The sequence below is a fragment of the Palaemon carinicauda genome, chromosome 31 (genome assembly GCF_036898095.1).
Source record: "Palaemon carinicauda isolate YSFRI2023 chromosome 31, ASM3689809v2, whole genome shotgun sequence".
Classification (NCBI taxonomy): domain Eukaryota; kingdom Metazoa; phylum Arthropoda; class Malacostraca; order Decapoda; family Palaemonidae; genus Palaemon; species Palaemon carinicauda.
Genome location: NC_090755.1, coordinates 31,624,469 through 31,650,911, shown reverse-complemented (window position 1 = coordinate 31,650,911; position 26,443 = coordinate 31,624,469).

The following is a 26,443-nucleotide window of genomic DNA, read 5'->3' as shown; positions in this document are numbered from 1 at the left end:
TATATTGTAAGATAAAATACTGGCTCAGTTGCAAGGATCAAGTAGTTGGACTCTGGAAGAGGGAGAGAAAAAGGAACTTTGTTTTGAGGAGGAAATATCCTTTGATGTAGAGATACAAGGCTACATTATAGGATAAAGTACTGGCTCAGTTACAAGGATCGAATTGTTGGACTCTGGAAGTTGGAGAGAAAAAGGAACTTTGTTTTCAGGAGGAAATATCCTTTGATGTAGAGGTACAAGGCTACATTATAAGATAAAGTACTGGCTCAGTTGGAAGGATCAAGTAGTTGGACTATGGAAGAGGGAGAGAAAAGGTAACTTTGTTTTCAGGAGGAAATATCCTTTGATGTAGAGGTACTAGGCTACATTATAAGATAAAGTACTGGCTCAATTGGAAGGATCAAGTAGTTGGACTATGGAAGATGGACAGAAAAAGGAACTTTGTTTTGAGGGGGAAATATCCTTCGATGTAGGGTACAAGGCTACATTATAGGATAAAGTACTGTCTCAGTTGGAAGGATCAAGTAGTTGGACTAAGGAAGAGGGAGAGAAAAAGGAACTTTGTTTTCAGGAGGAAATATCCTTTGATGTAGGGTACAAGGCTACATTATAGGATAAAGTACCGGCTCAGTTGCAAAGATCAAGTAGTTGGACTCTGGAAGATGGATAGAAAAAGGAACTTTGTTTTGAGGAGGAAATATCCTTTGATGTAGAGGTACAAGGCTACTTTATAGGATAAAGTACTGGCTCAGTTGCAAGGATCAAGTAGTTGGACTATGGAAGACGGAGAGAAAAAGGAACTTTGTTTTGAGGAGGAAATATCCTTTGGTGTAGGGATACAAGGCTACATTATAAGTTAAAGTACTGGCTCAGTTGCAAGGATCAAGTAGTTGGCCTATGGAAGATGGGGAGAAAAAGAAACTTTGTTTGCGGAGGAAATATCCTTTGATGTAGATGTAAAAGACTACATTATAAGATAAAGTACTGGCTTAGTTGGAAGGATCAAGTAGTTGGACTAGGGAAGATGGAGAAAAAAAGGAACTTTGTTTTGAGGAGGAAATATACTTTGATGTAGATGTACAAGACTACATTATAAGATAAAGTACTGGCTCAGTTGCAAGGATCAAGTAGTTGGAGTCTGGAAGATGGAGAGAAAAAAGAACTTTGTTTTAAGGAGGAAATATCCTTTGATGTAGAGGTACAAGGCTACATTATAGGATAAAGTACTGGCTCAGTGTCAAGGATCAGGTAGTTGGACTTTGAAAGATGGAGAGTAAAAGGAACTTTGTTTTGAGGAGGAAATATCCTTTGATGTAGAGGTACAAGGCTACATTATAGGATAAAGAAGTGGCTCAGTTGGAAGGATCAAGTGGTTGGACTATGAAAGAAGACGGAGAGAAAAAGGAACTTTGTTTTGAGGAGGAAATATCCTTTGATATAGAGGTACGAGACTACATTGTAAGATGAAGTACTTGCTCAGTTGCAAGGATCAAGTAGTTGGACTATGGATGATGGAGAGAAAAGGGAACTTTGTTTTGAGAAGGAAGTATCCGTTGATGTAAAGGTACAAGGTTACATTATAGGATAAAGTACTGGCTCAGTTGCAAGGATCAAGTAGTTGGACTATGGAAGATGGGGAGAAAAAGAAACTTTGTTTTGAGGAGGAAATGTCTTTTGATGTAGAGGTACAAGGCTACATTATAAGCTAAAGTACTAGCTTAGTTGCAAGGATCAAGTAGTTGGACTCTGGAAGATGGAGAGAAAAAGGAACTTTGTTTTGAGGAGGAAATATCCTTTGATGTAGAGGTACAAGGCTACATTATAGGATAAAGTACTGGCTCAGTTGGAAGGATCAAGTAGTTGGACTATGGAAGACGGAGAGAAAAGGGTACTTTGTTTTGAGGAGGATATATCCTTTGATGTAGAAGTACAAGCCTACATTATAGGATAAAGTACTGTATCAGTTGGAAGGATCAAGTAGTTGGACTATGGAAGATGGGGAGAAAAAGGAACTTTGTTTTGAGGAGGAAACATCCTTCGATATAGAAGTACGAGCCTACATTATAGGATAAAGTACTGTCTCAGTTAGAAGGATCAAGTAGTTGGACTATGGAAGATGGGGAGAAAATGGAACTTTGTCTTGAGGAGGAAATATCCTTTGATGTAGAGGTACAAGGCTACATTATAGGATAAAGTAGTGTCTCAGTTAGAAGGATCAAGTAGTTGGACTATGGAAGATGGGGAGAAAAGGGAACTTTGTTTTGATGAGGAAATATCCTTTGATGTAGAAGTACAAGCCTACATTATAGGATAAAGTACTGTCTAAGTTGGAAGGATCGAGTAGTTAGACTATGTAATATGGGGAAAAAAAGGGACTTTTTTTTTAGGAGGAAATATTCTTTGATATAGAAGTACAAACCTACATTATAGGATAAAGTACTGTCTCAGTTGCAACGATCAAGTACTTGGAGTATGGAAGAGGGAGAGAAAAAGGAACTTTGTTTTGAGGAGGAAATATCCTTTGATGTAGTGGTAAAAGCCTACATTATTGGATAAAGTACTGTCTCAGTTGGAAGGATCAATTAGTTGGACTATGGAAGATGGGGAGAAAAAGGGACTTTTTTTGAGGAGGAAATATCCTTTGATGTAGTAAAAGCCTACATTATAGGAAAAAGTACTGTCTCAGTTAGAAGGATATAGTAGTTGGACTATAGAAGATGGGGAAAGAAAGGGACTTTTTTTTAGAGGAGGAAATATCCTTTGATATAGAGGTACAAGCCTAAATAAAGGAAAAGTACTGGCTCAGTTAGAAGGATCAAGTAGTTGGACTCTTAAAGATGGAGAAAAAAAGGAACTTTGTTTTGAGGAGGAAATATCCTTTGATGTAAAGGGTACAAGGCTACATTATAGGATAAAGTACTGGCTTAGTTGGAAGGATCAAGTAGTTGGACTATGAAAGATGGGGAGAGAAAGAAACTTTGTTTTGAGGAGGAAATATCCTTTGATGTAGATGTAAAAGACTACATTATAAGATAAAGTACTGGCTTAGTTGGAAGGATCAAGTAGTTGGACTAGGGAAGATGGAGAAAAAAAGGAACTTTGTTTTGAGGAGGAAATATACTTTGATGTAGATGTACAAGACTACATTATAAGATGAAGTACTGGCTCAGTTGCAAGGATCAAGTAGTTGGACTCTGGAAGATGGAGAGAAAAAAGAAACTTTGTTTTGAAGAGGAAATATCCTTTGATGTAGAGGTACAAGGCTACATTATAGGATAAAGTACTGGCTCAGTTGCAAGGATCAAGTAGTTGGACTCTGGAAGATGGAGAGTAAAAGGAACTTTGTTTTGAAGAGGAAATATCCTTTGATGTAGAGGTACAAGGCTACATTATAGGATAAAGTACTGGCTCAGTTGGAAAGATCAAGTAGTTGGACTATGGAAGAAGACGGAGAGAAAAAGGAACTTTGTTTTGAGGAGGAAATATCCTTTGATATAGAGTTACGAGACTACATTCTAAGATGAAGTACTTGCTCAGTTGGAAGGATCAAGTAGTTGGACTATGGAAGAGGGAGATAAAAAGGAACTTTATTTTGAGGAGGAAATATCCTTTGATGTAGAGGTACAAGATTACATTATAAAATGAAGTACTGGCTCAGTTGCAAGGATCAAGTAGTTGGACTATGGAAGATGGAGAGAAAAAAGAACTTTGTTTTGAGGAGGAAATATCCTTTGATGTAGAGGTACAAGGCTACATTATAGGATGAAGTACTGTCTCAGTTGCAAGGATAAAATAGTTGGACTACCGAAGAGGGAGAGAAAAAGGAACTTTCCTTTGAGGAGGAAATATCCTTTAATATAGAGTTACAAGGCTACATTATAAGATAAAGTACTGGCTCAGTTACAAGGATCAAATAGTTGGACTATGGAAGATGAAAAGAAAGGGGAACTTTGTTTTGAGGAGGAAATATCCTTTGATGTAGAGGTACAAGGCTACATTATAGAATAAAGTACTGTCTCAGTTGCAAGTATCAAGTAGTTGGACTCTGGAAGAGGGATAGAAAAAGGAACTTTGTTTTGAGAGGAAATATCCTTTGATGTAGTGTTACAAGGCTACATTATAGGATAAAGTACTTTCTCGGTTACAAGGATCAAGTAGTTGGACTCTGGAAGAGGGAGAGAAAAAGGAAACTTGTTTTGAGGAGGAAATATCTTTTGATGTAGAGGTACAAGGCTATATTATAGGATAAAGTACTAGCTCAGTTGCAAGGATCAAGTAGTTGGACTCTGGAAGTGGGAGAGAAAAAGAAACTTTGTTTTGAGGAGGAAATATACTTTGATGCAGAGGTACAAGGCTACATTATGGAATAAAGTACTGCCTCAGTTACAGGGATCAAGTAGTTGGACTCTGGAAGATGGAGAGAAAAAGGAACTTTGTTTTGAGGAGGAATTATCCTTTGATATAGAGGTACAAGGCTACAATATAGGATAAAGTACTGGCTCAGTTACAAGGATCAATTAGTTGGACTATGGAAGAGGGAGAGAAAAAGGAACCTTGTTTTGAGGAGCAAATATCCTTTGATGTAGATGTACAAGGCTACATTATAGGATAAAGTACTGGCTCAGTTACAAGGATCAAGTAGTTGGACTATGGAAGATGGAGATAAAAAGGAACTTTGTTTTGAAGAAGGAAATATCCTTTGATGTAGGGTACAAGGATACATTACAGGATAAAGTACTAGTTCAGTTGCAAGAATCAATTAGTTGGACTACGGAAGATGGAGAGAAAAGGGAACTTTGATTTGAGGAGGAAATATCCTTTGATGTAGAGGTACAAGGCTACATTATAGGATAAAGTACTGGGTCAGTTGCAAGGTTCAAGTAGTTGGATTCTTGAAGATGGAGAGAAAAGGGAACTTTGTTTTGAGGAGGAAATATCTTTTGTTGTAGAGGTACAACGCTATATTATAGGATAAAATAAAGGCTCGGTTACAAAGATCAAGTAGTTGGACTATGGAAGATGGAGAAAAAGGAACTTTGTTTTGAGGATGAAATATCCTTTGATGTAGAGGTAGAAGGCTACATTATAGGATAAAGTACTTGCTCAGTTGTAGGGAGTAAGTAGTTGGACTATGGAAGAGGGAGAGAAATGGAACTTTGTTTTGAGGAGGAAATATCCTTTGATGTAGAGGTACAAGGCTACATTATAAGATAAAGTACTTGCTCAGTTGCAAGGATCAAGTAGTTGGACTCTGGAAGAGGGAGAGTAAAAGGAACTTTGTTTTGAAGAGGAAATATCCTTTGATGTAGAGGTACAAGGCTATATTATAGGATAAAGTACTGGCTCAGTTACAAGGATCAAGTAGTTGGACTCTGGAAGAGGGGGAGAAAAAGGAACTTTGGTTCGAGGAGGAAATATCCTTTGATGTAGAGGTACAAGGCTACATTATAGGATAATGTACTGTCTCAGTTCCAATAATCAAGTAGTTGGACTAAGGAAGAGGGAGAGAAAAGGGAACTTTGTTTTGAGGAGGAAATATCCTTTGATGTAGAGGTACAAGACTACATTATAGAATAAAGTACTGTCTCAGTTTGACAAATCAAGTAGTTGGACTATGGAAGATGGGGAAAAAAAGAAACTTTGTTTTAAGGAGGAAATATCCTTTGATGTAGAGATAAAGCCTACATTATAAGATAAAGTACTGTATCAGTTAGAAGGATCAAGTAGTTGGACTATGGGAGATGGGGAGAAAAAGGATCTTTGTTTTGAGGAGGAAATATCCTTTAATGTAGAGGTACAAGGCTACATTATAGGATAAAGTACTGGCTCAATTACAAGGATCAAGTAGTTGGACTATGGAAGAGGGAGAGAAAAAGGAACTTTGTTTTGAGGAGAAAATATCCTTTGATGTAGAGGTACAAGCTCACATTATAGGATAAAGTACTGGCTCAGTTGCAAGGATCAAGTAATTCGACTCTGGAAGATGGAGAGAAAAAGGAACTTTGTTTTGAGGAGGAAATATCCTTTGCTGTAGAGGTACAAGGCTACATTATAGGATGAAGTACTGGCTCAGTTACAATGATCAAATAGTTGGACTAAGGAAGAGGGAGAGAAAAAGGAACTTTGTTTTGAGTAGTAAATATCCTTTGATGTAGAGGGACAAGGCTACATTATAGGATAAAGTACTGGCTCAATTACAAGGATCAAATAGTTGGACTATGGAAGATGGAGAAAAAGGGGAACTTTGTTTTGAGGAGGAAACATCGTTTGTTGTAGGAGAACAAGGTTAAATCAAAGGATAAATTACTGGCTCAGTTGCAAGGATCAAATAGTTGGACTCTGGAAGAGTGAGAGACAAAGGAACTTTGTTTTGAGAGGAAATATCCTTTGATGTAGAGGTACAAGGCTACATTATAGGATAAAGTACTGGCTCAGTTACAAGGATCAAGTAGTTGGACTCTGGAAAAGGGAGAGAAAAGGGAACCTTATTCTGAGGAGGAAATATCCTTGGATGTAGAGGTACAAGGCTATATTATAGGATAAAGTACTGGCTCATTTGCAAGGATCAAGTAGTTGAACTCTGGAAGAAGGAGATAAAGAAAAACTTTTTTTTGAGAAGGAAATATCCTTTGAGGTAGAGGTATAAGGCTACATTATAGGATAAAGTACTGGCTCAGTTGCAAAGATCAAGTAGTTGGACTATGGAAGAGGGAGAGAAAAAGGAACTTTGTTTTGAGAAAGGAAATATTCTTTGATGTAGAGGTACAAGACTACATTATACGAAAAAGTACTGGCTCAGTTACAAGGATCAAGTAGTTGGACTATGGAAGACAGAGAGAAAACAGAACTTTGTTTTGAGAAAGGAAATATCCTTTGATGTAGAGGTACAAGGCTACATTATAGAATAAAGTACTGGCTCAGTTGCAAGGATCAAGTAGTTGGACTCTGGAAGAGGGACAGAAAAAGGAAATTTTTTTTAAGGAGGAAATATCCTTTGATATAGAGGTACAAGGCTACATTATAGGATAAAGTACTGGCTCAGTTGCAAGGATCAAGAAGTTGGACTATTGAAGACGGAGAGGAAAAGGAACTTTGTTTTGAGGAGGAAATATCCTTTGATGTAGAGGTACAAGGCTATATTATAGGTTAAAGTACTGGGTCAGTTGCAAGGATCAAGTAGTTGGACTATGGAAGATGGGGAGAAAACAGAACTTTGTTTTGAGGAGGAATTATCCTTTGATGTAGAGGTACAATGCTACATTATAGGAAAAAGTATTGGCTCAGTTGCAAGGATCTTGTAGCTGGACTATGGAAGAGGGAGAGAAAAAGGAACTTTGTTTTGGGGAGGAAATATCCTTTTATGTAGAGGTACAAGGCTACATTATAGGATAAAGTACTGGCTCAGTTGGAAGGATCAGGTAGTTGGACTCTGGACGATGGAGAAAAAAAGGAACTTCGTTTTGAAGAGGAAATATCCTTTGATGTAGAGGTACAAGGCTACATTATAGGATAAAGTACTGGCTCAGTTGCAATGATCAAGTAATTGGACTCTGGAAGTTGGAGAGAAAAAGGAACTTTGTTTTCGGGAGGAAATAATCTTTGATGTACATGTACAAGGCTACAATATAGGATTAAGTACTGGCTCAGTTGGAAGGATCAAGTAGTTGGACTATGGAAGAGGGAGAGAAAAAGGAACTTTGTTTTCAAGAGGAAATAATCTTTGATGTAGAGTTACAAGGCTACATTATAGGATAAAGTACTGGCTCAGTTGGAAGGATCAAGTAGTTGGACTCTGGAAGTTGGAGAGAAAAAGGAACTTTGTTTTGAGGAGGAAATATCCTTTGATGATACATGTACAAGGCTACATTATAGGATAAAGTACTGGCTCAGTTGCAAGGATTGAGTAGTAGGACTCTGGAAGTTGGAGAGAAAAAGGAACTTTGTTTTGAGGATGAAATATCCTTTGATGTACATATACAAGGCTACATTATAGAATAAAGTACTGGCTCTATTGGAAGGATCAAGTAGTTGGATTATGGAATATGGACAGAAAAAGGAACTTTGTTTTGAGTGGGAAATATCCATTGATGTAGAGGTACAAGCCTACATTATAGGGTAAAGTACTGTCTCAGTTGGAAGGATCAAGTAGTTGGACTATGGAAGAAGGACAAAAAAAGGAACTTTGTTTTGGGGTGGAAATATCCTTTGATGTACATGTACAAGGCTACATTATAGGATAAAGTACTGGCTCTGTTGAAAGGATCAAGTAGTTGGACTATGGAAGAAGGACAGAAAAAGGAACTTTGTTTTGAGGAGGAAATATCTTTTAATGTACATGTACAAGGCTACATTATAGGATAAAGTACTGGCTCTGTTGGAAGGATCAAGTAGTTGGACTATGGAAGATGGACAGAAAATGGAACTTTGTTTTTTGAGTGGGAAATATCCTTTGATATAGAGGTACAAGCCTACATAATAGGGTAAAGTACTGTCTCAGTTGGAAGGATCAAGTAGTTGGACTATGGAAGAGGGAGAGAAAAAGGAACTTTGTTTTGAGGAGGAAATATCCTTTGATGTAGAGGTACAAGCTCACATTATAGGATAAATTACTGGTTCAGTTGGAAGGATCAAGTAGTTAGACTATGGAAGACGGAGAGAAAAAGGAACTTTGTTTTGAGGAGGAAATATCCTTTGATGTAGATGTACAAGGCTACATTATAGGATAAAGTACTGGCTCAGTTGCAAGGATCAAGTAGTCGGACTATGGAAGATGGGGAGAAAAAGGTACTTTGTTTTGAAGAGGAAATATCCTTTGATGTAGATGTACAAGACTACATTATAAGATAAAGTACTGGCTCAGTTGGATAGATGAAGTAGTTGGACTAGGGATGATGGAGAAAAAAAAGGAACTTTGTTTTGAAGAGGAAATATCCTTTGATGTAGAAGTACAAGACTATATTGTAAGATAAAATACTGGCTCAGTTGCAAGGATCAAGTAGTTGGACTCTGGAAGAGGGAGAGAAAAAGGAACTTTGTTTTGAGGAGGAAATATCCTTTGATGTAGAGGTACAAGGCTATATTATAGGATAAAGTACTGGCTCAGTTGCAAGGATCAAGTAGTTGGACTATGGAAGATGGGGGGAAAAAGGTACTTTGTTTTTGTAGAGGAAATATCCTTTGATGTAGTTGTACAAGACTACATTATAAGATAAAGTACTGGCTCAGTTGGATAGATGAAGTAGTTGGACTAGGGATGATGGAGAAAAAAAGGAACTTTGTTTTGAGGAGGAAATATCCTTTGATGTAGAAGTACAAGACTATATTGTAAGATAAAATACTGGCTCAGTTGCAAGGATCAAGTAGTTGGACTCTGGAAGAGGGACAGAAAAAAGAACTTTGTTTTGAGGAGGAAATATCCTTTGATGTAGAGTACAAGGCTACATTATAGGATAAAGTACTGGCTCAGTTACAAGGATCGAGTTGTTGGACTCTGGAAGTTGGAGAGAAAAAGGAACTTTGTTTTCAGTAGGAAATATCCTTTGATGTAGAGGTACAAGGCTACATTATAAGATAAAGTACTGGCTCAGTTGGAAGGATCAAGTAGTTGGACTATGGAAGAGGGAGAGAAAAGGTAACTTTGTTTTCAGGAGGAAATATCCTTTGATGTAGAGGTACTAGGCTAAATTATAAGATAAAGTACTGGTTCAATTGGAAGGATCAAGTAGTTGGACTATGGAAGATGGACAGAAAAAGGAACTTTGTTTTGAGGGGGAAATATCCTTCGATGTAGGGTACAAGGCTACATTATAGGAGAAAGTACTGTCTCAGTTGGAAGGATCAAGTAGTTGGACTATGGAAGAGGGAGAGAAAAAGGAACTTTGTTTTCAGGAGGAAATATCCTTTGATGTAGGGTACAAGGCTACATTATAGGATAAAGTACCGGCTCAGTTGCAAGGATCAAGTAGTTGGACTCTGGAAGATGGATAGAAAAAGGAACTTTGTTTTGAGGAGGAAATATCCTTTGATGTAGAGGTACAAGGCTACTTTATAGGATAAAGTACTGGCTCAGTTGGAAGGATCAAGTAGTTGGACTATGGAAGACGGAGAGAAAACGGAACTTTGTTTTGAGGAGGAAATATCCTTTGGTGTAGAGATACAAGGCCACATTATAGGTTAAAGTACTGGCTCAGTTGCAAGGATCAAGTAGTTGGACTATGGAAGATGGGGAGAAAAAGAAACTTTGTTTGAGGAGGAAATATCCTTTGATGTACATGTAAAAGACTACATTATAAGATAAAGTACTGGCTTAGTTGGAAGGATCAAGTAGTTGGACTAGGGAAGATGGAGAAAAAAAGGAACTTTGTTTTGAGGAGGAAATATACTTTGATGTAGATGTACAAGACTACATTATAAAATAAAGTACTGGCTCAGTTGCAAGGATCAAGTAGTTGGACTCTGGAAGATGGAGAGAAAAAAGAACTTTGTTTTAAGGAGGAAATATCCTTTGATGTAGAGGTACAAGGCTACATTATAGGATAAAGTACTGGCTCAGTTGGAAGGATCAAGTAGTTGGACTATGGAAGAGGGAGATAAAAAGGAACTTTATTTTGAGGAGGAAATATCCTTTGATGTAGAGGTACAAGACTACATTATAAAATTAAGTACTGGCTCAGTTGCAAGGATCAAGAAGTTGGACTTTGGAAGATGGAGAGAAAAGAGAACTTTGTTTTGAGGAGGAAGTATCCTTTGATGTAGAGGTACAAGGCTACTTTATAGGATAAAGTACTGGCTCAGTTGGAAGGATCAAGTAGTTGGACTATGGAAGACGGAGAGAAAAAGGTACTTTGTTTTGAGGAGGAAATATCCTTTGATGTAGAGGTACAAGGCTACTTTATAGGATAAAGTACTGGCTCAGTTGGAAGGATCAAGTAGTTGGACTATGGAAGACGGAGAGAAAAAGGTACTTTGTTTTGAGGAGGATATATCCTTTGATGTAGAAGTACAAGCCTACGTTATAGGATAAAGTACTGTATCAGTTGGAAGAATCAAGTAGTTGGACTATGGAAGATGGGGAGAAAAAGGAACTTTGTTTTGAGGAGGAAACATCCTTTGATGTAGAAGTACGAGCCTACATTATAGGATAAATTACTGTCTCAGTTAAAAGGATCAAGTAGTTGGACTATGGAAGATGGGGAGAAAATGGAACTTTGTTTTGAGGAGGAAATATCCTTTGATGTAGAGGTACAGGGCTAGATTATAGGATAAAGTACTGTCTCAGTTAGAAGGATCAAGTAGTTGGACTATGGAAGATGGGGAGAAAAAGGAACTTGGTTTTGATGAGGAAATATCCTTTGATGTAGAAGTACAAGCCTACATTATAGGATAAAGTACTGTCTAAGTTGGAAGGATCAAGTAGTTGGACTATGGAAGATGGGAAAAAAAGGGACTTTTTTTTTGAGGAAGAAATATCCTTTGATGTAGAAGTACAAGCCTACATTATAGGATAAAGTACTGTCTCAGTTGCAACGATCAAGTACTTGGAGTATGGAAGAGGGAGAAAAAAAGGAACTTTGTTTTGAAGAGGAAATATCCTTTTTATGTAGTAGTAAAAGCCTACATTATTGGATAAAGTACTGTCTCAGTTGGAAGGATCAAGTAGTTGGACTATGGAAGATGGGGAGAAAAAGGGACTTTTTTTTGAGGAGGAAATATCCTTTGATGTTGAAGTACAAGCCTACATTATAGGATAAAGTACTGTCTAAGTTGGAAGGATCAAGTAGTTTGACTATGGAAGATGGGGAAAAAAGGGACTTTTTTTTGAGGACGAAATATCCTTTGATGTAGAAGTACAAGCCTACATTATAGGAAAAAGTACTGTCTCAGTTAGAAGGATCAATTAGTTGGACTATAGAAGATGGGGAAAAAAGGGACTTTTTTTTTAGAGGAGGAAATATCCTTTGATGTAGAAGTACAAGCCTACATTAGAGGAAAAAGTACTGGCTCAGTTAGAAGAATCAAGTAGTTGGACTCTGAAAGATGGAGAAAAAAAGGAACTTTGTTTTGAGGAGGAAATGTCCTTTGATGTAGACGTACAAGACTACATTATAGGATAAAGTACTGTCTCAGTTGGAAGGATCAAGTAGTTGGACTATAGAAGATGGGGAGAAAAAGAAACTTTGTTTTGAGGAGGAGATATCCTTCGATGTAGAGGTACAGGACTACACTATAGGATAAAGTACTGTCTTAGTTGGAAGGATCAAGTAGTTGGACTATGGAAGATGGGGAGAAAAAGGAACTTTGTTTTGAGGAGGAAATATTCTTTGATGTAGAGGTACAAGACTACATTATAGGATAAAGTACTGGCTCATTTGCAAGGATCAAGTAGCTGGACTCTGGAAGAGGGAGAGAAAAAGAAACTTTGTTTTGTGGAGGAAATATCTTTTGATGTAGAGGTACAAGACTACATTATAGGATAAAGTACTATCTCAGTTAGAAGGATCAAGTAGTTGGACTATTGAAGATGGGGAGAAAAAGAAACTTTGTTTTGAGGAGGAAATATCCTTTGATGTAGAGGTACAAGACTACATTATAGGATAAAGTACTGTCTTTGTTGGAAGGATCAAGTAGTTGAACTATGGAAGATAGGGAGAGAAAGAAACTTTGTTTTGAGGAGGAAATATTCTTTGATGTAGAGGTACAAGACTACATTATAGGATAAAGTACTGTCTCAGTTGGAAGGATAAAGTAGTTGGACTATGGAAGATGGGGAGAAAAAGAAACTTTGTTTTGAGGAGGAAATATCCTTTGATGTAGAGGTATAAGACTACATTATAGGACAAAGTACTGTCTCAGTTGGAAGGATCAAGTAGTTGGACTATGGAAGATGGGGAGATAAAGAAACTTTGTTTTGAGGAGGAAATATCCTTTGATGTAGAGGTAAAAGCCTATATTATAAGATAAAGTACTGTATCAGTTGGAAGGATCAAGTAGTTGGACTATAGAAGATGGGGAGAAAAGGGAACTTTGTTTTGAGGAGGAAATATCCTTTGATGTAGAGGTACAAGACTACATTATAGGATAAAGTACTGGCTCAGTTGCAAGGATTACAGTAGTTGGACTATGGAAGATGGGGAGAAAAAAGGAACTTTGTTTTGAGGAGGAAATATCCTTTGATGTAGAGGTACAAGGCTATATTATAGGATAAAGTACTGGCTCAGTTGCAAGGATCAAGTAGTTGGACTCTGCAAGAGGGAGAGAAAAGGGAACTTTGTTTTGAGGAGGAAATATCCTTTCATATAGAGGTACAAGGCTACATTAGAGGATAAAGTACTGGCTCAGTTGCAAGGATTACAGTAGTTGGACTATGGAAGATGGGGAGAAAAAGGAACTTTGTTTTGAGGAGGAAATGTCTTTTGATGTAGATGTACAAGGCTACATTATAAGATAAAGTACTAGCTTAGTTGCAAGGAACCAGTAGTTGGACTCTAGAAGAGGGAGAGAAAAAGGAACTTTGTTTTGAGGAGGAAATATCCATTGATGTAGAGGTACAAGGCTACATTATAGGATAAAGTACTGGCTCAGTTGCAAGGATTACAGTAGTATGACTATGGAAGATGGGGAGAAAAAGGAACTTTGTTTTGAGGAGGAAATATCCTTTGATGTAGAGGTACAAGGCTACATTATAGGATAAAGTACTGGCTCAATTACAAGGATCAAGTAGTTGTACTATGGAAGATGGGGAGAAAAAGGAACTTTGTTTTGAGGAGGAAATATCCTTTGATGTAGTAGTACAAGCCTACATTATAGGATAAAGTACTGTGTCAGTTGGAAGGATCTCGTAGTTGGACTATGGAAGATGGGGAGAAAAAGGAACTTTGTTTTTAGGAGGAAATATCCTTTGATGTAGATGTACAAGACTACATTATAGGATAAAGAACTGTCTCAGTCTGAATGATCAAGTAGTTGGACTACAGAAGATGGGAGGCAAAAGAAACTTTGTTTAGAGGAGACAATATCCTTTGATGTAGAGGTACAAGGCTACATTATATGATAAAGTACTGTGTCAGTTGGAAGGATCAAGTAGTTGGTCTATGGAAGATGGAAAGAAAAGGGAACTTTGTTTTGAGGAGGAAATATCCTTTGATGTAGAGGTACAAGGCTACATTATAGGATTAAGTACTGACTCAGTTGCAAGGATCAAGTAGTTGGACTATGGAAGATGGGGAGAAAAAGAAACTTTGTTTTGAGGAGGCAATATCCTTTGATGTAGAGGTACAAGGCTACATTATAAGATAAAGTACTGGCTCAGTTGCAAAGATCAAGTAGTTGGACTCTGGAAGATGGAGAGAAAAAGGAACTTTGTTTTGAGGAGGAAATATCCTTTGATGTAGAGGTACAAGGCTCTTTTATAGGATAAAGTACTGGCTCAGTTAGAAGGATCAAGTAGTTGGACTCTGGAAGATGGAGAGAAAAAGGAACTTTGTTTTGAGGAGGATATATCCTTTGATGTAGAGGTACAAAGATACTTTATAGGATAAAGTACTGGCTCAGTTGGAAGTATCAAGTAGTTGGACTATGGAAGACGGAGTGAATAAGGAACTTTGTTTTGAGGAGGAAATATCCTTTGATGTAGAGGTACAAGGCTACATTTTAGGATAAAGTACTGGCTCAGTTGCAAGGATCAAGTAGTTGGACTATGGAAGACGGAGAGAAAAAGGAACTTTGTTTTGAGGAGGAAATATCCTTTGATGTAGAGGTACAAGGTTACATTATAGGATAAATTACTGTATCAGTTGGAATGATCAAGTAGTTGGACTACGGAAGATGGGGAGAAAAAGGAACTTTGTTTTGAGGATGAAATATCCTTTGATGTAGAGGTACAAGACTACATTATAGGATAAAGTACTGTGTCAGTTGGATGGATCAAGTAGTTGGACTATGGAAGATGGGGAGGAAAAGGAATTTTGTTTTGAGGAGGAAATATCCTTTGATGTAGAAGTACAAACCTACATTATAGGATAAAGTACTGTATCAGTTGGAAGGATCAAGTAGTTGGACTACGGAAGATGGAGAGAAAAAGGAACTTTGTTTTGAGGAGGAAATATCCTTTGATGTATAGGTACAAGACTACATTATAGGATAAAGTATTGTGTCAGTTGGATGGATCAAGTAGTTGGACTATGAAAGATGGGGAGGAAAAGGAACTTTGTTTTGAGGAGGAAATATCCTTTGATGTAGAAGTACAAGCCTACATTATAGGATAAAGTACTGTATCAGTTGGAAGGATCAAGTAGTTGGACTATGGAAGATAGGGAGAAAAAGGAACTTTGTTTTGAGGAGGATATATCCTTTGATGTAGAGGTACAAGACTACATTATAGATAAAGTACTGTCTCAGTTGGATGGATCAAGTAGTTGGACTATGGAAGATGGGGAGGAAAAGGAATTTTGTTTTGAGGAGGAAATATCCTTTGATGTAGAAGTACAAGCCTACATTATAGGATAAAGTACTGTGTCAGTTGGAAGGATCAAGTAGTTGGACTACGGAAGATGGAGAGAAAAAGGAGCTTTGTTTTGAGGAGGAAATATCCTTTGATGTAGAGGTACAAGACTACATTATAGGATAAAGTACTGTGTCAGTTGGATGGATCAAGTAGTTGGACTATGGAAGATGGGGAGGAAAAGGAATTTTGTTTTGAGGAGGAAATATCCTTTGATGTAGAAGTACAAGCCTACATTATAGGATAAAGTACTGTATCAGTTGGAAGGATCAAGTAGTTGGACTATGGAAGATGGGGAGAAAAAGGAACTTTGTTTTGAGGAGGAAATATCCTTTGATGTAGAGGTAAAAGACTACATTATAGGATAAAGTACTGTCTCAGTTGGAAGGATCAAGTAGTTAGACCATGGAAGATGGGGAGAAAAAGAAACTTTGTTTTGAGGAGGAAATATCCTTTGATGTAGAGGTACAAGACTACATTATAGGATAAAGTACTGTGTCAGTTGGATGGATCAAATAGTTGGACTATGGAAGATGGGGAGGAAAAGGAATTTTGTTTTGAGGAGGAAATATCCTTTGATGTAGAAGTACAAGCCTACATTATAGGATAAAGTACTGTATCAATTGGAAGGATCAAGTAGTTGGACTATGGAAGATGGGGAGAAAAAGAAACTTTGTGTTGAGAAGGAAATATCCTTTGATGTAGAAGTACAAGCCTACATTATAGGATAAAGTACTGTATCAGTTGGAAGGATCAAGTAGTTGGACTGTGGAAGATGGGGAGAAAAAGGAACTTTGTTTTGAGGAGGATATATCCTATGATGTAGAGGTACAAGACTACATTATAGGATAAAGTACTGTCTCAGTTGGAAGGATCAAGTAGTTAGACCATGGAAGATGGGGAGAAAAAGAAACTTTGTTTTAAGGAGGAAATACCCTTTGATGTAGAGGTATAAGACTACATTATAGGATAAAGTACTGGCTCAGTTGTAAGGATTACAGTAGTTGGACTATGGAAGACGGAGTGAATAAGGAACTTTGTTTTGAGGAGGAAATATCCTTTGATATAGAGGTACAAGACTACATTATAGGATAAAATACTGGCTCAGTTGCAAGGATCAAGTAGTTGGACTATGGAAGATGGGGAGAAAAGGGAATTTTGTTTTGAAGAGGAAATATCCTTTAATGTAGAAGCACAAGCCTACATTATAGAATAAAGTACTTTCTCAGTTACAAGGATCAAGTAATTGGACTAAGGATTATGGGGAGAAAAAGGAACTTTGTTTTGAGGAGGAAATATCCTTTGATGTAGAAGTACAAGCCTGCATTATGGGATAAAGTACTGTCTCAGTTGGAAGGATCCAGTAGTTGGACTATGGAAGATGGGGAGAAAAGGGAACTTTGTTTTGAGGAAGAAATATCCTTTGATGTAGAGGTACAAGCCTACATTATAGCATAATGTAATGTCTCAGTTGGAAGGATCAAGTGGTTGGACTATGGAAGATGTTGAGAAAAGGGAACTTTGTTTTGAGGAGGAAATATCCTTTGATGTAGAAGTACAAGCCTACATTTTAGGATAAAGTACTGTCTCAGTTGGAAGGATCAAGTAGTTGGACTACAGAAGATGGGAAGAAAAAGAAACTTTGTTTTGAGTAGGAAATATCCTTTGATGTAGAGGTACAAGACTACATTATGGGATAAAGTACTGTCTCAGATGGAAGGATCAAGTAGTTAGACCATGGAAGATGGGGAGAAAAAGAAACTTTGTTTTGAGGAGGAAATATCCTTTGATGTAGAGGTACAAGCCTACATTATAGGATAAAGTACTGTCTCAGTTGGAAGGATCAAGTAGTTGGACTATGGAAGATGGGGAGAAAAAGAAACTTTGTTTTGAGGAGGAAATATCCTTTGATGTAGAGGTAAAAGCCTACATTATAAGATAAAGTACTGTATCAGTTGGAAGGTTCAAGTCTCTTTTGAATAAGCATATTATATATTTTTAAAACAACTGACGTAAGTGTTATGCCTCTGTAATTATTGCAATCAGTCAGGTCTCCTTTTTTCTCACCAACACTCCTAACTCCCCTTCATCAGGTTTTGCCTCTTCATGCTACATTCTACAAAATAATCTTGTAAGTATCTTCTCGGCAGTTATTCCATCGTATCCCGGTTCTTTCCATCTCTAGTTTTTTTTATGATAGCTTCGACTTCAAACACAATTAATTCATTCATTGGCACATCAAGGTCTTCATCAGCTTCAGGTATATCAATGAAATTATTCCCTTCATATCTCATATTCATAACCTCTCTAATGTGAAGAATTTTTCTTCACTTCTTCTTCCTTTTGTATTTAGTCTCTCCTAATATTATAATTACCCCTAAATGTTCTCTCCTACATTAGGTTTTCTTTACCAAAACATCGGGAGAACTATTTTAAATTAACTAAACCTGTTGACAATAGCGTACGCCATGTTCATGACGTCACAGTGTAGATACGCACAGCATAAGCCTTAGCCGGTGTGAAGGTCTGAACGATCCCCCAGTCTCAGAATTCTCCTTGACATTGTATAATGGTTCTTTTCCGCCATTAGCTCGCTTCACTCGCATGAAAATAAAACGTCAAGCTTGTATGCACTGGCAAGCGGTAATGTTTGCGCATGCGCAGATTATCAAGGAGAATTCTGAGACCGGGGTATCGTTTAGACCGTCACACAGGCGTAAGGTGGTTCTTTCCTCAAACTATTTGGGTCGAGATAAAATATTAAACTGGTTTTGAATATAATTTTAATACTGCTGATTTGAATGCTGCTTTAATTTCTCAATACCAGTTAGGGTTTGTTAATTTTAAGATGTGTGCACATCGCGCCAGCCCATTGCTAACTGATCATTGTGGAGAATTTTTATCTGAATGGTTGAGTGGGAACTTAGTCCAGGAAAGTCTCCCTACGGCAATTACCCAAAGCTCAACAGGGGAGGATAATGAGCACTTACTCTCGGGACACAAACGCCCTGCTAATACTTTACTGCCATAGTTCACTAACCTTCACTCTAAAATACAAAAGGAGGCAATTTTACTGTCCAGAGGCCGGAGAACTCCACACGTTAATTTGGAAATAATTTATGGCCTACTCTAGCTTTGTCAGGGCTAGAGTCATCTCACTCTAAGGCTCTGTTTCGACTCCGTCCCAGTGACCCCAGTGAGATGCTGTACAGGTATCTTACGTTAATGCAATTAGACAATAAAATAGGGGGGAACAGTGGAGTATAAAAGTATAAAGTAAAGTTAAATGGGGATCTTCACCTTCAAAGCACTAAGTTAAAGAGCGTACACTCGCCGATACCAGCTTACCTCTGTCTGAGTAGGTTACTCTCAACACCTTGGGTACTTCTGACCCGTCCCCTAGTATAAATTGGTAAAATTCATATAATGTGGTTAAAGATACCAAAATGTGTAATCTATTCCAAATGATTTATTACAGAAAAAGGAATGGAAATAACTCGATGATTTTAACACAACAAATTAAAAATTGGAAAAAAATATCAGTAACTCAATTATAAGTTTTACATGTGATAAAATGAATAAGTGAATTTACAACAAAACTTGAAAACGTTAAACGGAATTAACACGTGGATTAAACCTCAAACAGAATAAATAAGTCAAAACATTCTGATCAACAATTTGTGCGGTAGGATGCTGTGAGGTCCCAACATGTGGTCAGTGACCTCAAGCAATTACCAAGATCAAAAAAATATGAATACATTAATTTCCATGCACGCAGCCCGAAAGATGTAATGCCAAAATAATACCTAAACTTAACTTATGAGAAATTGAAACTTATCTAAAGGGGGAATGGCCATTAGTTAAACTCACAAGATTTTTATATGTTGTGGGCGCCCGTGTCCTAAATGTGGCGGTCTTTAGTTTGCTCACTAGGCCTACAGCACTTATTCTGCAGAGTCAACGGCCCCCACCAAGCTCTCCAACTAGCCCCCAAGACTGGAACCGACGCGCTGTAGAATTAACAGCTATGCACTAACACTGGTCATCTGCTTGACCTCTTCTACGACGTATTCTTGGCTAGTTATTGTGTAAGGGGACAGGCTAGTGATGGAGAGTGGGAGCACGAGGTTGACATTGGAGCCTGACTGGGCAGCTCCGTTTCGTACCGTGGCCTGTATCTTTGTGAGGTCGAGTTCAGGTCAGCTGCGTCCTCCTTCCTTCCCCAAAAAAAGCATATCTTGGTGCGTAGGCCTACAGTCTTGAGGTGCCAACTCTCATTTAGGACAGGCTCAAAAACCTTGTGCCTTGTGAATTTCAAGCAACACACTTATTTAGAATACAAGGAGAAATCTTGCAACTCCAGGGGGCAAAGATAATCCTAATTCTAAACAACTGGCATACAGAATAAAAATGAAACTAAAAGGTAATTTAGCAAGTCGGGCTTACGTGTGTGGACAACCATACCTCCTAGACTAGCAGACTTGAGTTGTAATTAAGAGATTTAAAATACTGTACCTAAATACTTACGGTAGAATAATGTATACAAACAACACAAAAGTATTAATCTTGGGACACTCGCTTAAGAAAGAGACATTACTCACATTTTTCCCTACCGTGACGTCACGAACAATAACAAAGTCTACGTATGAACTATGAAGAAGAAGAGTAGTGAAGAAAATTCTTCACAATCATTAAAGTATTAGTTTTTAGCAAGTCAGAATAGGTAGGATTATTGTATATATAAACTCCCTTAGAGCAGCAAGATTTCTCTAAGTATTTTGTACAGAATCCTGCCTCCTATGCACTCAACAATATATTACCCTGCCCTTAAGTCCCAATATGGCACTTCCTGTGTTACCCTGCGCACCACGACGCTCACCTGTTTTGAAAGGTGAAGCCAGGTGAACCCTCACGACCCTAGCGTCACCCCATTCGTTCGGAAGCTATTGTTGTGACCGGCTGACCGACATGGTCAGTGAATCTCTGCACCTCTGGCTCACACACCCAGCCCCCCTGTCCCAAAACTTTAATCACACCAGGACCTGCCGAGTGGAGATAGGGAAGAAGAACACGAGCCTGGTAAACCCTATTTGCCAAAAGTGAGGATTCCAGGGGTGGGCAAGTCAAGGGCGCATTGTGCAAACTGCAGCTATTCGGTCAACAGCCATTTGAGGACAAGGGCTAGCTTCTGTGAGGAGTGCAGGTAAAAATACGTGGCCACTTAGTTTTCCTCCCATTTTTTAGCTTAGATTAATTTTTACTTTATTTAGGTTTAACTGGCTATTACATATTTCGGGTTGTGTGCGGTGGGATTGTGTGTACAGTTTTTTCCATATCATTTTTTGCTTTCGAGACTAGCACAGTCTCGGGGTCACCAGACCACGTGTCTGACTCAATTTCAATTATTGACCATTGCAGAAGAACACGTGTCTAAGCAACCATTTTTTTTTTTATTTTGAATTTCTTTTTATTACATTACATTTTGTTTTGATACTTTTACTTTTTGTTCAGATGTCCATTTCTTTTAATGTAAATTTGTGTAATAAATCAAGATTAGGTTAATTCAACCTCATCATAAATTATTTTTACTCCTTCCTTTATTTCATTATGCCTATTATGAATACAGTATTTAATCTCGGGATAGTATACCCGATATTTTGAAAGGAATAAGTAACTTAAAATAAGTGTGTTAGCGAGTGACTTAGTATTGAATCTATCTGCTTCGAAGGTAAAGATCCATATCTTTAACTTTTACTTTACTTTACATCACTGCTCCCATTTTTTTTTCCATTGTCTCAATAATTACTTGACGTAAGATTACTGTCCAGCATCTCAATGGGGCCCTGGGACGGAGCCGAAACAGAGCCTAAAAGTGTAGATGACCTTAGACCTGACAGAGCTAGAGTAGGCCATCAAATTACTTTTATTTCACGTGTAGAGTTTTCAGGCCTCTGGACAGAGTACAATTTCCTTTTTTGCATTTGAATGCTAGTTGGTGAACTACGCCAGTAAAGTTATTAACAGGGTTTTTGTACCCTGAGCGATAGTGCTCCTTATCCTCCCCTGTTGATCTTTTAGGAACTGACGTAGGGAGAGTTTCCTGGACTAACAAGTTCCCACTCAACACTTAAATAATCTCCACAACTAAAATGTTCCATCCAACGTTGTCTTTTTTCATCTTCTGTTGCTATGACAGAACCATTTCTCTTTGTTATGGGTATATGCTTCTTCTTTGCCCCACACGAGATTTTATTCATAATTCTACGAGCAATTCTTACACTATAGCCACTTCCTGAATTCATAGCTTTGTCAGCCTCATCTGCTTTACTGTCCAAATATTATCTCCAGTCATTCCTGGCTATTCTTTTTACCTCACTTCACTGTCAATTCTGGAGTACTTAGCATGCCCTACCTTGTAATTTTCATTACTTCCTCGAAAACTTTCAACGATCATTTTCTGTCTTTGTCTCCTTTTTATAGTATCCCAAGTATCATTTGATATCCATGGCTTTTTCCTTGTAACTGCAGGTCCCAAGACTTCACTACCAACTGACTGATATATGTTCTTAATATCACACCATTCTTCATTAATTGTCTGCTCTTCATCTCTTAAAGTCTCTAAGACTGCAAATCGATTCCTACATTCAATTTCAAATGTTACTCTTTGCTCTTCTAAAAGTTTAGTTTTATCAAACCTAGGTATTCTATATACCTTTCTGTTGGGTGCTTTCAGTTTTAATTTTAGTATGGCAATGAGGAGCTGGTGATCACTACCAATATCAGCAACTCTATATCTTCTTACATTTCTCAGATTCCTCCTTCTCTTTTTATTAATGGCAATGTGATCTATCTAATTTTTATAAATGCCACATGGTAAAGTCAATGTATACTTGTGGATGTTCTTGTGTTGAAAAAGAGTACCTCCAATGACAAGATTGTTTGCTGAACAGAAACTTATGGAATATGCTACATTTTCATTTGCAACTTCGTCAAGACCCTTTACACCCATTATATTCTCTATACCTTGATTATTTCTTCCAACTTTAGCATTGAAGTCACCAATCACAATTTACATATACCTCTCAGAGATCTCATCTATTACCCTCTGCAGTTCTTCATAGTATTAATCTTTCCTTTCTTCAGGGGAATCATTTGTTGGCGCATAGCAAACTATAATACTCATATTGCACTGCTTCGATTTAAACTTTAGTGGTAACAATCTACTATTTATAGCTCTCTACTCTGTTAATGCCTTTTCTGCTCTTGGTGACATCATCATTCCTACCCCTTCTCTTCCAATTGCATCTGAGCTTCCTGAGTACCTAGATATATATATATATATATATATATATATATATATATATATATATATATATATATATATATATATATATGCCTTGGTTTAAAGTTTCCTTACCAATCCCCTTACAACGTGTTTCACTTAGGGCCAAGATATCCAAACTATATTTCATAAATTCACTCTCCACTTGCTGTAAATTCCCAGTCTAATTCATGTTTCTAATAATCCAATTACCTATTTTCAATTTTTATTTAGTATTTATAAACCGGGAAATTCTTAGCACCCCGCTATGCCCAGGACTGGGGCCATTCTGTCATCTTTTCTTTCCATGACTGACTAAATCCATAGAGGATTCATTGGCTAGATACATCAAAGGATACCCAGTTCCTTGTGATGTGCAGTGCCTATCTAACTAAGGCAAGTGACCCCGGCCGGTCCATACTAATTCTAGTACAATCAACCGCCAGGCACCAGGAGTAAAAGCCGAAGAGACAGTTTGTTCATCGCCTTGAATTCAATCCGTCACCTTGCTGCCAGTGACTTCGTCGAGATTTAGGGGAGCATTTCCTCCACACCCGAAGCTCTCATTACTCCTGCAAGTTGCTCATCTGCTTATACGAGTATAACCATTGGCAAATATGGACTGATAAGATATACCGCCTAGCACGGTAAAGCTGACATTTTTGACTGGTTACATACACTAGGTATATCATAATCATTGTTATACTGGCCAGGATACAGCACTACTGTAGTTGGCAAAACAGAATGCTATAATCGCAAGGGGTCCAACAAGGATAACAGCCCAGTGTGGAAAGTAAATAGAAAAGTAATGAATAAACTATGAATGAGAAATAACAAGAAATTATAAAATACATTGAGATCACTAACAACGGCAAATAAATAAGTTATATATAAAGATTTCTGTCAACCTGATCAAAAAAAAAATGGCACCGTTTGAATAAAGTTTTTTCGATTCAACTGGAAGACAGCCACATTATCCATATGGCTGACTAGACTGAAACCTAGGGGCCCAACAAGAGCCTATGCAACTTTTTTTAGTGTTAAATGGGAAAACTATAGGATAGGTTATTCATTTCAGTTGTAAAATTATTGTAATACATTGTACAAAATGATAATGTAAAGTGTAAATGTGATGGGGACTCCATTGAGGTATGCCGAGGGGCCTAAAGAAGCTTGAAGCCTTGGGGTCCTGTCATGGGTTAATACAGTATAGTACTGGTCACAGTGAGAATAAAGCTTCTAGAATATTGTGGAATATTGACTAGCGTTAAAATTAACTGCTTACCTAGTATTTCATACAGGATGTTACAGTCTGGGAAGATCTGAATGCAAAGGATTGTCAGAAATCTATATATATGAAAAATCTTATGCAACATGTAGGCTAGGGGTGTGTATAAAAGAGATTTTGATCAAAGTGAAAAATCTATTTTTGGGTGAGAGGGCCATGTCGTCCTGATGGAAGGGTTCCTATAGGTAGCCTTATAAAGGATATTTGCTACAGTGATACTCCCAGAGAATTAAACCAAAGGTCTCCAGGATTCTAACTCCTGGCGCGAGTATCCAATAAAGGACATCGCATAATATCAGGGGACGTATTCTAGATACGACACATGGCAATCTTCACCCCGAATAGATTTAACGCTTCGATGTAAGGGGGAAGAGTGGCAAAAGAAAGGGGTGCTGTTCTAGGTACCCGGTGTACCTCCTTCCCTACTACTACCGTGACACCATTCCTATTCTTGCCGTTAAGCGGAAATGGCCATAGATAAAGTAATTTAGGATGGGTCAGCAAAAGGGTGGGTCCATCAGGACGACATGACCCTCTCACCAAAAAATAGATTTTTCACTTTGATCAAAATCCGTTTTGGGGGCTCAGGCCATGTCGTCCTGATGGAAGTATACTAGAGAATTGTCTTGAAATTACTATTAGCTGTGGGTTTGTGCATGTGCCTTCCACCTTGAGTAGATTTCCTTATGTGGTCTACTAGACCTATATGTGAAATTTCAGAGATCTGTCATTTCCACTAAACCTGGAGCTGGTTTAGTGGCCCCTGGCGAAAATTTCGATATCGACAATAAGGATTCAAGGTTTGTATTTCCATTAGAATAAAAAGGAAAAACTTTGAAGCCTACCTTTTTTACTTACCTTCAGAGTGTAAGTTTCATTCCTCTGGAAATCATTATTGTGATTTCAAAGATATAAGCCCTATACAGGGATTTATTAAAACTCTAGTGTACTTTATTAGCTTATAACTGAGGGAGCAGTAATAAGACGCGAATACTTTTAAGTATTTGATTACGTAACTAATGTATCAAATGTAGTTACAACAAAGTATGGATATGATCTAGCATTACAACACATCAAAACACACATTTTCTCGTGCAGAAAAAATATATACAGTAAATACATTATTGGAATAACGCCACTCAATGAAGATATGAAACCAAATCTATCTGACATGGTCAGATGTTCGGAAATGCATAAACACTGTGATACAAACGTTTACTCGGCACTGGTGTATTGATCAGATATGCTCCTTCATAGAACAGCATGTCAATCATAGTTGTGATCTGCACTAGAGGGTAGATATATCCATGCACCCGATGCACTGTAAAGTCCGAAAACAGTCCACTGTTCATCGCAGCACTAGACGACGGGTTTAATGATGCTACCCGCCGCCGCCACAAAGTGTTTTATTTCATGTACTTGCTTCGCGTAATGTTTGTAGAAGACCTTGGATGATCTCCACCCAGTGTATGAGCGGAGTCTTTCAAAGTACATATGTTGAAAGAAGTTCAACGAAGTAGCAACTTTCCTCGGATCGTGACCTGCTGGTGTACTGTCAGGATCCGCTCTGCGAATAAAGTAGGTGAACTTCGCTCTCAGTTGTCTTAAAGATAGGTTTGATCCTGAAGTTTCTCCTCAGAAGAGCTGTCCTCCCTTGAAGTTTAAAGTTCTTCGAAGATAGACCTTAAGACACTCTACTGGGCAGAGAGAGGCATCTTCCTTCAATGGGCAGATTCTCCAAGGACCCCACCTCTTGGTGGGTAGCTCGTTTTTGGCAAGAATGGCAGGATCAGGGAAAAGGTTCAGTTCTCCTGAGTCTAGGAACTGAAAATGGCCTTCGTTTCTGGATAAGGCAACTATTTCGCTAACTCTAGCCCTTGAGGCTATTGCGAACAGAAAAATTACTTTCTGTGTTAAATCCTTTATAGTACAATCCTCATTGTCTAGGTTAGAAGCATAGTGCAAGACTTTGTCCAAAGACCAGGTGAAGGGATTTGGTGGGGCTGCTGGCATGAGTCTAGCGCATAAATTCAGGATCTTATTAAAGATTTCACCTGAGAGGTCCACCTCAAAAGCGTACAGAAGTGGTCTAGCCAGGTCCGATTTACAAGAAGTAATTGTAGTAGCGGCCAGGCCTTGTTCGTGGAGGTGTATGAAGAATGCAAGACAGAAATCTATTGATATCTCTTTCGGTTTCCTTGCTTTCACAAAGGACACCCATTTCTTCCATGACAATTTGTATTGCCTCCTAGTCGAACTTGACCTGTACTCCTCGATGAAGTCAACTTTATCCTTCGAGATTCCTAACTTTTTGTTTGCTGCTAAGGCGAAGAAA